The sequence below is a fragment of the Ochlerotatus camptorhynchus genome, unplaced genomic scaffold (genome assembly GCF_037179485.1).
Source record: "Ochlerotatus camptorhynchus isolate MF236.1 unplaced genomic scaffold, CSIRO-AGI_Acam_v1.1 ptg000648l, whole genome shotgun sequence".
Classification (NCBI taxonomy): domain Eukaryota; kingdom Metazoa; phylum Arthropoda; class Insecta; order Diptera; family Culicidae; genus Ochlerotatus; species Ochlerotatus camptorhynchus.
This window is the reverse complement of record NW_027041127.1, coordinates 34270-46028: the sequence shown is the minus strand read 5'-3', so window position 1 is coordinate 46028 and position 11759 is coordinate 34270. Positions and strand designations below refer to the sequence as shown.

Below are 11759 nucleotides of genomic sequence, written 5' to 3'. Positions count from 1 at the left end.
AACTCCAACTGTGAAATTGTTTTTCCGTAAAGGCTTGCAAAACACCCGCATGCACCCTCTTCCAACCAAATCCCATCGCCGCCGACTATTGCAGGGTGAGCTGCGAAGCGGAAAGAGAAACGCTACGAAGGATGAAAAAACCGACTACCGCTTTATGTACAACAGCAGTAACATCGAGTGAGCAACATCACCTCATCACGATGAAAAACAGTGGAACTAATTAGAAACACCTTGAGCATTTTTGCTCTTACTATCTGTGGATGCTGCCAACTTTCCCTGACTTCTTCCTGCTGAATGTGTTTTTCTTTTCTTCTGTTACATCTATACCGCAATGTTTTCCCGGTGTATCGGCAACATCAGAAAAACCCTTTTGCCCTAACTGTTTTGTTCCGGCACGAACGAAAGTCAGCAGCCGACCGAACAAGTACAAAACTTTAATAATTTAAGTGGAAAACTTGAGTTTTTACCCTCGATGTCTTTCCACCTCCAGCTTCCGCGGTGTGGTATTGTGAGGCGTCGAAGCTTTGTCGTCCAGAGGGGTGCGTCGGGGACAGGAACGGGGGTGTGCTTTGTTGTTGTTGCTGCTGAGGATATTAATGTTGATTGCAGAAACAATACCGATAAGCTTTAACTCACTGACATTGGACATTTGAAAGTATTGTTGTGACACTAGTGGACATAGCAGGTTAAATCTTTCAGTGAACATTCGATGTTCAGATCTTCATGGTTAATTTGAGCAGTGTTCATTATTGATGCAGTTTTTGATGCTGTTTTCAAATGATCAAGGAAAGCAAATTTTTCAATGACAGATGAAAAAGTCTCACTCCATTTATATTTTACAAACTCAACATCATAATAAATGTTTATTTTTAGAATAAATCAGCGGTAAAATTCACCTATTTCTGGATTTAAGATCTGGTTAACTAGTAGCACAAGATGATTTTTTAGTCTTCGTGCATTGAAAAAATAAGCTTGAAAATTTAGCGAACGTAAACTTTACCACAGTATTTAAAAAAAAACCTGCTGACAACCACATTGCTGTTGTTTTCTTACCTACCTACCTGAGTACCTGATGGGTGACGACTCGTTGAATTCAAATCTGCGCCGAACGAAGTAACCGTCTCCATTGGTCTCGGTCCTGAGCCAATCGCTTCCAGTCGCCTTGGACGTTCAAGGACCTTATGTCCTCCTCAACTGCACAAAGCCAACGCGTGCGTGGCCTACCCCGAAGCCGACGTCCTCTTCCGGGTTCCCTGCATGCTGAATATTGACTTCGCTTGACGCTCTTCCGGCATTCGTGCCACATGCCCAGCCCACTGTAGCCTGCCGTGTTTTATAAGCTTCACAATATCCATGCCGTTATATACTTGGTACAACTCGTGATTCATGCGACGCTGCCAGATGCCATTTTCCAGTTTACCGCCGAGTATTGTTCGCAGCACTTTACGCTCGAAGATACTGAAAGCTCTCCGATCGGCCTCTTTCAATGCCAACAATTCGTGGCCATAAAGGGCTACCGGCAGAATCAACATCTTGTACAGCGTGAATTTCGGTTTTCGTACGCAAGCTGCGGGACTTCAGCTGGCTACGCAACCCGTAGAAAGCCCTGTTCGCGGCTGTAATACGCCTTTTCACCTCGCGGGTAACATCATTATCGCACGTCACTAAAGTACCAAGATAAACAAATTCGTCCACAACTTCAAATTTTTCGCCATCTAGCACCACTTCACTACCAACACCACTATTGCTCCCACGCTTTCTACCAGCGACCATGTACTTCGTTTTGGTAGAATTTATCGTGAGACCAATCCTCGCTGTCTCCCTCTTAAAACGTGCGAACGCCTCTTCCACTGCTCTACGGTCGATTCCGATGATGTCGATGTCGTCCGCAAAACCAAGGAGCATGTGCGACTCTGTGATGATGGTACCGTTCCTCTGCACGCCAGCTCTCCTAATCGCTCCTTCGATGTTGAATAGCAAGTTCGAAAGAGCATCTCCCTGCTTTAACCCATCTAAGGTCACGAACGAGGCCGAAATCTCGTCTGCAACCCGTACACATGATTTCGAACCATACAGCGTTGCACGAATCAGCCTAATTAAATTCGTCGGAAAACCGTTTTCTTGCATTATCTGCCATATCTGCCGTTTCTCTTTACTGAATCGTACGCTGCCTTGAAATCTATGAACAGATGATGAGTCTGCAAGTTGTATTCCCGGAACTTATCAAGGGTTTGACGCAGGGTAAACATTTGATCCATTCGTTGATCGACCCTCACGAAAACCAGCCTGGTATTCGCCGACGAAGGATTCCTCAAGCGGTCTCAATCTGTTGAACAGAACACGTGATAATATTTTATACGCCGAATTCAGAAGCGTGATTCCTCTGTAATTGGCGCACTCCAGTCTGTGTCCCTTTTTGTAGAGGGGACATACGAGACCATCCAACCAACTAGCGGGCAATTCTTCCTCCTCCCATATCTTGAGCAGTATACGGTGGATTATCTGGTGCAGCTGCTCACTTCCGTGTTTGAGAAATTCGGCCGGGAGCTCGTCCTTCCCCGCAGACTTACTGTTTTTCAGCTCTCGTATCGCCTTTTTCACCTCTTCTAGCGTTGGTGGTTCCACAGCTTGACCATCGTCGTCGATGTGTGTTCTGTTTGTAGATGCTCTCTCGTTCTCTCCGTTCAGCAACGTCTCGAAGTACTCCTTCCATCTGGCAGCCACCATCGTTTTATCTGTCAGCAGATTACCTTCACGGCAGAGATGCCAGATCTACGGAAATCTCTGTAGATCTACGGATTTCGCAAATTTTTGCGGAAATACGGATCCGTAGGCAAAATATACGGAATTTGGTACAGTTTCTATGGATTTTTTCTTCAGTGAACGTCTCCCTTCAGAATCTCAGTCGACACATTTTCTGTGATAATCGACTGCCGCTGCTTCCGATATTTGCAAAACAATTACAGTACCAAACTAAAATGTCATACGACAGGCTCTGTCATACGACACTGTCGCCGAAGGCCGTCACAAATGTATGTATTTTAGTTTTTAATATACTAAGAGCTGCTGATGTTGTGCTTGTGTAAACTCTGAAAAAAGCAAACAACGATGTCCTAGTTATAACATTTCTGATCAGAAATGGTTTAATTTACACCAAATTGAGGAATTAGAACGAAATCACATATGTCATTTGATAGTTATTTGATAATTTTCTTTTTGCTCGAATGTTGTTCTACCGTTTGCGTTGTGTAAGAGAGACGACGCTCTCTTCCCCATCAGCTTGGGCAACAGGAAACGCTCCTATGGAATGAGATGCCTGGAGATCGCTCCCGCGCAAAACAGGGTTCCTCTGTCATTAATATATGATGAGCACACAAAGAGATAGCTTTCCCTGCCATATGTTTCGGCCATCTATGGAAATTCAATCCAGGGGTTCAGGTGACATATTTCATGATGACATCCAGTGAAACTCGTCGTCAAGACAGCCGTTTGGCCAAACCACAACATTTGTTGTATATGACAATGAAAACCTTAGAGTTTCCGAAGGCTTGCAATGCACTTTTAAGTGCACGGGGACTGCAAACATTACAGGTGTCAACCTTAAGGACCGCCTTATTCATGGAGCAGTACATTGAGCGAAATCTATCCTTCCTCAATACCGAATTCAGTACAGTATTGGCAACAAAGGAAGAGAAATTTTTAACCATGATGTGACAATTGGGAAAGCCTACAATGTTCCTCACACTCAGTGCAAATGAGATGAAATAACCCCATTTGTTGAATCTCCTACATCGATTGTCAGAAAGACACAATGGCAATGACTTAACAAATCCTATCCAGGAATTGACTGCACTACAAAGAGCAACTTTGGTCAATGATAATCCAGTCACGGGCTGTGTGTACTTCAACAAGCTGGTTGACACGATTGAATTTCAGCACCGTGGAAGTCCTCACGCGCACATCTTGCTATGGCTGAACAAGGATCCCCGGGAAGCAATCAGTGAAAGTATGTCAAAAACTTCAGGTGCAACAGTATCATGGTATTCATACCTGTACTACCATCGGCCCTTTTCAGGGTCACTAAGATTTTCCAAAAGCGATAAATTTCTGAACATGTCCCAACTAAACTTCATATCAAAAGCTTCTTTTCAGGGAAATCATAGTCACACTAAAGAGTATAAACAGAGAGAACTCCGATCAAATTCCCATTCCCACACAAAACACAAGTCCTGCCGCAGTTAAAAAATAACTTTATTATATACGACCACGTAATCCAACGTCACCATTGCGTACAACCCCAAAGGGCTGTCCCTAGTAGTTTTTTCAAAAGTTTTTTCAATTTATCATTTAACGTAAAATATCACTTAAGAACTAAAAATAATGGGGCCTTCGACTAAAAAAATCCGTAGATATCCGTAGATTTGAATAAGTCTACGGAATTGCATAGAAACAAATCTGGCATCTCTGCTTCACGGTCATAGCACATGGCGGGAGACGGCGCTGTCTTACTCCTCACGCCATTGACAGTTGCGTAAAACCTTCGCATATCATTCTGCTCCATACTTGTTTGCGCCTCAGCAATAACGCGTTCCTCGTACTGCCTTTTTTTCCTGCGATGGGTTCGTTTCTCGGCTGACCTTGCTACCCTGTACCGCTCTCTGTGCTGACGGGTACCAGACACCAACATCCGGCTTCTAGCGACGTTCTTCTCCTCTGTCACTCGCTGGCACTCCTCGTCAAACCACCCGTTCCGGGGGCGCCTCTGAGCTGTACCTATCACCTCTCGTGCTGTTGTGCTCACCGCTCCGTGGACAGCTTCCCAGAGATTGTTGAGATTCTCGTTCATGTTGATTTCCGCTATCCGCTCATTCAGCTTCTGGTGGTACTCTGCAGCAACACCATCTACTGTCAAATGCTGGATGTTGAAACGCATAGATCTTCGGTTTCTCGAACTCGTAACGGTCGATAGACGCGCTCGAATTTTCGCGACAACGAGGTAGTGATCCGAGTCGATATTAGGACCCCTGAAGGTCCTGACATCTACGACATTCGAGAAATGCCGACCATCCACCAACACGTGGTCGATCTGGGAGCAAGTTTCGTCATTAGGGTGTCTCCAGGTGTGCTTTCGGATATCCTTGCGTGCAAAGTGGGTGCTACTGATGGCCATATCACAAGCAGCAGCGAAGTTTATCAGCTTCAGGCCATTATCATTCGTTGCAGAGTGAAGGCTCTCTGTTCCACTGATTGGGCGAAAGAATTCCTCTCTTCCGACCTGCGCGTTTGCATCTCCGATAACAATCTTCGCGTCGTGGTTAGGGCACTCATCATAGGTTTTATCCAGGCTTTAATAAAACGCGTCCTTCACGTCATCGGATTTATCGTTAGTCGATGCGTAGATGTTGATCAGGTTGTAAGAATTTGCCACGAATCCTCAAAACGCAGATGCGCTCGCTAACCGGTTTCCACCGCATAACCCGCTTCATCCCAATCACTACGAAACCAACTCCGTGTTCTACTCTATCGCCACCACTGTAGTAGATATGGTATTTGAACGATGTGTTGGCGATAGGATCTACCGCCCTGAATTCACGTTCTCCAGATCTAAGCCACCGTACTTCTTGAATAGCAGCCACACTCACATTCACCTTTTGCAGTTCACGGGCCACTCGTCCACGTTCATTTAACGTTCTGACATTCCAAGAACCGAGTTTCCATTCATTGTCCTTATTTCGTTGCCGTTGGGTCAGTTGTCTTCTTACTTAATTTTACTCAGTACTTTTATAATTCAGTATGCTACCGTACCAGGGTCGCGATACCTACATCGTGTTGATGGGGCTGCCATCTTGGATTTAGCTGACACAATACAGCATTTCTTTTTCAGCCGCTGGATCCCAGACAGACGCTGTTCGAGCCGCACCTCTTGGTGGAAAGACGCTCGACGATTCGCACCTCCTCAGCCTTGCTATCATCACGATATGGGTTAATCGTGATGACATTGCCCGCACCCCGCTACCAGCACATATATGGGCATATACTGGCAGTCATCATCCGACACGTGAAAGCGTGAGGTAGGAGCTTCCCAGATAACCAGATATCGTATATGAATGCATATTTCAAATCGTAAATGAATAAACACTAAATCAGAATTGTATATCCTTCGAAACGAAGTACATTTGTTGTAATAAAAAAATCAATCTAACGATCATAACTGATTTTAAAACGACTTTATATATGGATCCGTTTTGAAGTATACTTGAAATCCGCACATGTACTCGGAAAATCCTAAAACAATCGTTTAATGAATGATATATAGTCATAGGACAATAAGTGCTCAAGATCATATTATGATACAGCGATAATCTTAACTAAGTTGACAAGTCATCATATATAATTCGAATTAAAGTTTCATCTACAATTAAGTACACTATTAGCCGCAACACTTGTTGTTGTTGATTTCATTTGTGTATATGAGAAGTAACCGTCATAACTGTTACAACTACGAGGCGTTAACATGTTTAACATAATTACGAAAAACAAGTTGAAGAAAATAAGAAAACGTGGTACTTACAGTCGCTTGCTAAGAAAACATCGTGATCTTTATAAGGAAGCTTTCTTAAATACTAATTTCGTCAATACCAACGATCAGGATAGTGTCGTGAATACCACTTACCATACTAGTGTACCAGAAGTTGTTCAAAATCTCACAGAAGGCATTGATACGCACGATGAAAATATGTTTACTCATGAACATGACCATGAAGGTAAACGTACAATATGCTTTTATACTTGTAACTTCTTTTCTAATATGAATTTGTAGTCGAAAGAAATATCGTTTCCGATATTCGAAAGTGGTCAACTGATCATCAAATTTTACAGTTAGCGTTGAAATCACTCATAGATGTACTCAATACTAACCTAGGACTAGATCTTCCAAAAGATCCGCGTTCAATCATGAGGACACCAAGAAACTTGCAAATTCGTGCAATGGGCGAACATGGTCAATATTGGCACCAAGGGTTCGAGATGTGCTTCAAGAGAATATTCTGTGATATAACAACTCCTATGTCTGTTTCGGTTAATGTAAACATCGACGGTTTACCCATCTACAAAAGCACAACGAAGAATTTCTGGCCAATCTTATGCAATATCCACGAGTTTCCTACCATTCAGCCAATCGTCGTAGGAATATTCTATGGCACTGGAAAACCGAAAGATAATAATGAATTCTTAAATCCCTTTATTGACGAACTCCTTCCGCTGTTGGAATCCTGAATCGCCATAAATGGACACAAAATAACGATTAACATTCGTTGCTTCATATGCGACACCCCAGCCAGATCATTCATCAAAGGTGTAATAAACTTCAATGGGAAATATGGTTGTATAAAATGTACTACAAAAGGCCGATACAGCCACATTTCAAGGACCATGACATATCCACAATTAGATGCACCAAAAAGAACTGACGAAGAATTCCGTTCGATGGCATATCCAAACCATCAGCGAAATAGCACACCATTGGTAAAATTACCAATTGATATGATTAGAGATGTCATTGTAGGAGATCCATTGCATTTGCTAGAACTAGGTGTGATGAAAAAACTTCTTACTAGTTGGCGTACGGGTTCGATGTCCAGGAATACAAAGTGGAGTTGTGCTCAGAAGAAGGAAATATCCAATATTCTAGTTAATATTAAATTTCCTAACGAAATTCAACGCCAAATGCGGTCATTAGACTATGTTGCTCTTTGGAAAGGACTGGAGTACTGACATTTTTTGAACTATGTTGGCATAGTTTTGCTGAAAGATTACCTCCATGAGAAATACTATGACCACTTTATTTTCCTTTTTTGTGCAGTTCGAATTTGTTCCGCTCACAAATACGGGAATCTTATTCCAGTAGCTAGATCATTACTGCTGGATTTCATTGAAAACTATAAATCATTATACGGTGTTGAATACGTAACTAGCAATGTTCATAACCTATGTCACATAGTCGATGAAGTTGAACATTTTGGACCGTTACCATGTCTCTCTGCGTATCCATTCGAAAACTACATGCATTCCTTAAAAAAGTTAGTTCGAACAGGGCCTAATCCATTGGCGCAAGTTGCAGCTAGAATATCAGAGTCAATGATTGCTGCTAGCTCCAAAACTGCAAAGTTTTCACAAATCAGAAACCATTTCATGTAACAGTTGAACAAAAAAGACCAAAAAATAAATTAATATTTTCAAATTTTACGCTTTGCAATGATTTTAAAGACAAATGGTTTTTAACAAAACAATTTGAACTAGTAGGCTTTTCAGGAAGTATACATAAAGAAACAGAATTGCTCATTGACGGTCAGAAAGTTAAGTTTAAATGCGATTTCTTCCAAAAACCGTTCAAATCATCGTTTCTTCATATTTATATTACGAAGCTTAATTCAGGAAACTTATCTAAAACAAGTTATTATAAAAGCAATAACCTTTTTTGCAAATTAGTGCCACTCATCAGAAACGAAGGGGTGGTTTTTATACCTTTAATCCATACTATTCAGTGACGAAGATTCAATTGTGAAATCGTTGCTATCAAATAAAGTATTTAAAAATGTATTTGTTGTGTCTTTTGCTTGTTCATTTTTATTTATTTGTTTTATGTTACAGATAACAATGGATTGAAAAAAATAATATTCTGTTCACTCCTCATATTTTCAACAATCAATCATAAAATCATTCATCTTCAGTCCTACTTCCGGTTTCACTTCCTCCGCTGTTTGACTCTACTTCATCCTCTTCGCTTTCACCATCCGAACTATCACCAGCATCCTGTTTGACGTTTTCGGAAACATCAGTGTCATTCGAGTTTCGTGAAATCTCCTCGTTTGCTGTGTCGACAGTAGGTGCGTTAGACTTGTGGCCGTGTCGTTGTCTACATGCTGACTTACGAAGCTGACGATTGGTGGACCGGGATTTGCAATAGCGAAACAAGCGATTTCGACAAAACATCTCCAGTTTATTTGCAGTATACGATGGATCTCCAATCTGTACAATACTGCAAAGAAGTTGGGTCACATTTCCATATTCACGGAAACCCCTTTTCGCTTTATTGCTGCGGCTGATTCCAGTCCATGTCATCTTCGTCCAAAATTCACGAGTGAACAGGCAATCGACTACGGTGTAGCAAGCGTTGTCACCTTTGTCGTTGTAGGCACCGGGGATGATAATTTTCGAAAAGTATTGCAACTGAAAAGAATAATTTTTAAATGCGTTTATACCGTGCCGATTCAAATTTCGGACACTTAAACTCGAATTTCGGACACTTTTAAAAGTTGATTATCTCGGTCGAATATTATCCACATGTCTTGTAAATTTTAATTTTTTTTGACTAGTGCCCTCCACGATCATCTAACATTATTACTTTGTTTCTAACTGGATGTAATATTTAATTAAAAATGAAAGTGTCCGAAATTTGAATCGTCCGAAATTTGAATCGGAACGGTATATATATTTTTTTCAAAGAGAAAGGTACCTACATATTTTCGACACAACTCTTCGTTGTTTAGCTTTATGTTCCACTGGATTAGCTCGTCTTCAGTGTTGATACGGGAATGCCTCTCCACCGAATCACCAGGTTTCAGTTTTTTTGAATTATCTTTTCTTTCAATTTCCAACGAGGCAGCAAAGCGGGCAAAGTTGATTTGAAAAATTGTTTCAACCACTTTCTAAACAGTCGCTTCGATGAACACCTTCAAGTCAGCCTTCATCTGTTCGTAGCTCATCGATCCTATCAAATTTAAGAAAAATAATTAACCACTGTTATTGTTGCAATAATTCACACCCCTGCCCCTGCATTTACCTGCTATTTGAAGGTTGGCCATGTTGGCGTTCTCAACTGAAGGCTTAAAATACATGACACCATCCTGATCTACGTATAGGGGCTCAGAATCATATTCTACCGGATGTGTTGGAGACGATCCTGTAATAAAAAAAGAAAAAGTAGATGTCCAATCCTTATTTACAACCAATATCTTAATAAAATACCCGTCAACATCTTAGTTGTGATAGGTAGCTGGTCCATTGGAACATGACTGCTTAACTTGTTGCACTGACTGAACTGAAATTGGCAGTACGACGGAGGCGATATTCGACTGCATAACGAGAGCAGGATTAGGTTGAACGGATTGCATAGTAGCAGCAGTCGGATGTAGAAGAGCAGCAGCGTTCAAGTTTTCAGCCGAAGGCATAAGCTCAGCAACAGTATCAGGAGCAGTAGTAACATTGGAAAGCGCAGGAGCAGTACCAGCATTTCGATGCACAATCGCAGCAGCAGTTGGGAGTAGATACGGAGAAACGTTTTGATACCTGGATGACATGGTACCAGGATGCCCAGGAGCCAGGGTGCTTGGAATCTTTGCAAAAGCAGCATTTGGTTGTAAGAGTTCAGCAGTGTCCAAATTCTCATCAGGAACGTCATCATCATGCACGAGTATAGTGGCCTGAGGATGCAGTGCTGGTTTCCATGTTTTGCTGAATTTTCATTAGCGTCCGAAAGAACTTTCCGCTTCTTACGACTACAATCTGAAAGGTTGGATTTGTTTTTATTCATTTGCACTACCAAAAACCTGTAAAAACGTCTAGCTTACCTTGCACCATCATGTTGTAATCTTTCGAGGTTACTGGCTTCGGCTTTTTGGTCGGCTTGCTATCTACATCGGATACTTCCCGCTTCGAGAGCTCCTCAGCTGCTCCTTCCGCCAGGTGATGTTCTTTGAATGTTTTGTAAACAATAACAGCAATCTTTTTTGTGGGTCCATTATACTCCAGTCCGCTGACACGCAGGGCTTCAATCTTCACATTCGGGAGTTTTGGCCAAAACAGAAAACTTTTCTTCACCCATCCAGATGGCACAGCCATCACTTTGAATTTTTGGTTTTCGATGAACTGGACAACAGAAAACATCTGAAATCAATTAAAATGATTTGAATTTATACTTTTTCACGATTCGATAATGATGCTTACCTTCTCGGGATTGATCAAATTAAAACACACTCGGAAACAAACAAGGATGAAACATTGCTGCAAAAAACGGCGCCGATTCAACTTAATTTATTTACTTCGATTTGTCAGAGCTGCCAATATTATTTATGGTAATTTCCAGTTGAGTAAATTTATCAATTATTTTAAATGGATGTGTCTTACGATTGTAGAGGCATTGATTTATGCATTTCACAAAACTTATTATACATTTGAATAAATTCAGAGTTCTGCTTTCATAATGTAATTAAATCATCAAAAATTCAACATTATATACAGAAACCATTGTGAACATGTTTATATGAAAATCGGCATCACTGTTAGTTATGGAACACACATTCATAATTACGTTTAATTTGAATCACATTATATCGTAGGGATGTGTGAACAAAATCAGATTATTGGTAAAGAGATACTTTGAAAACAAATACGATTGCAAATGTGTTATCTGCCAGGTTAGAGTCAATGATGTGTCGATATATTGTATTTCACGCTGAAGGGAATATGGTAAATGTCGTATAAGGAAAATCATGGTCTATTTTTAGAACTAGTTAAATCATGTACATCTATGAATAAAATTTTAATCTGAACATCTTTCAGATTTGGTGCGGTGTTATTGTGCGGACCCAACACTGGTCCGGTGAGGATTCAAATCCATGTTCAAGCTATATAATAAGTCATTAAAAATAAAGTTTCACATTTGCTACAAATAATAAAACTTCATCTTACACAAACATAAC

General features: G+C 41.1%; 1 pseudogene; it reads right to left on the bottom strand.

Annotated features, from left to right (window-relative positions):
* Positions 1-8715: 8715 nt before the first annotated feature.
* Positions 8716-10899, bottom strand: LOC135714473 (uncharacterized; annotated as a pseudogene).
* Between the last annotated feature and the right edge of the window lie 860 nt (positions 10900-11759).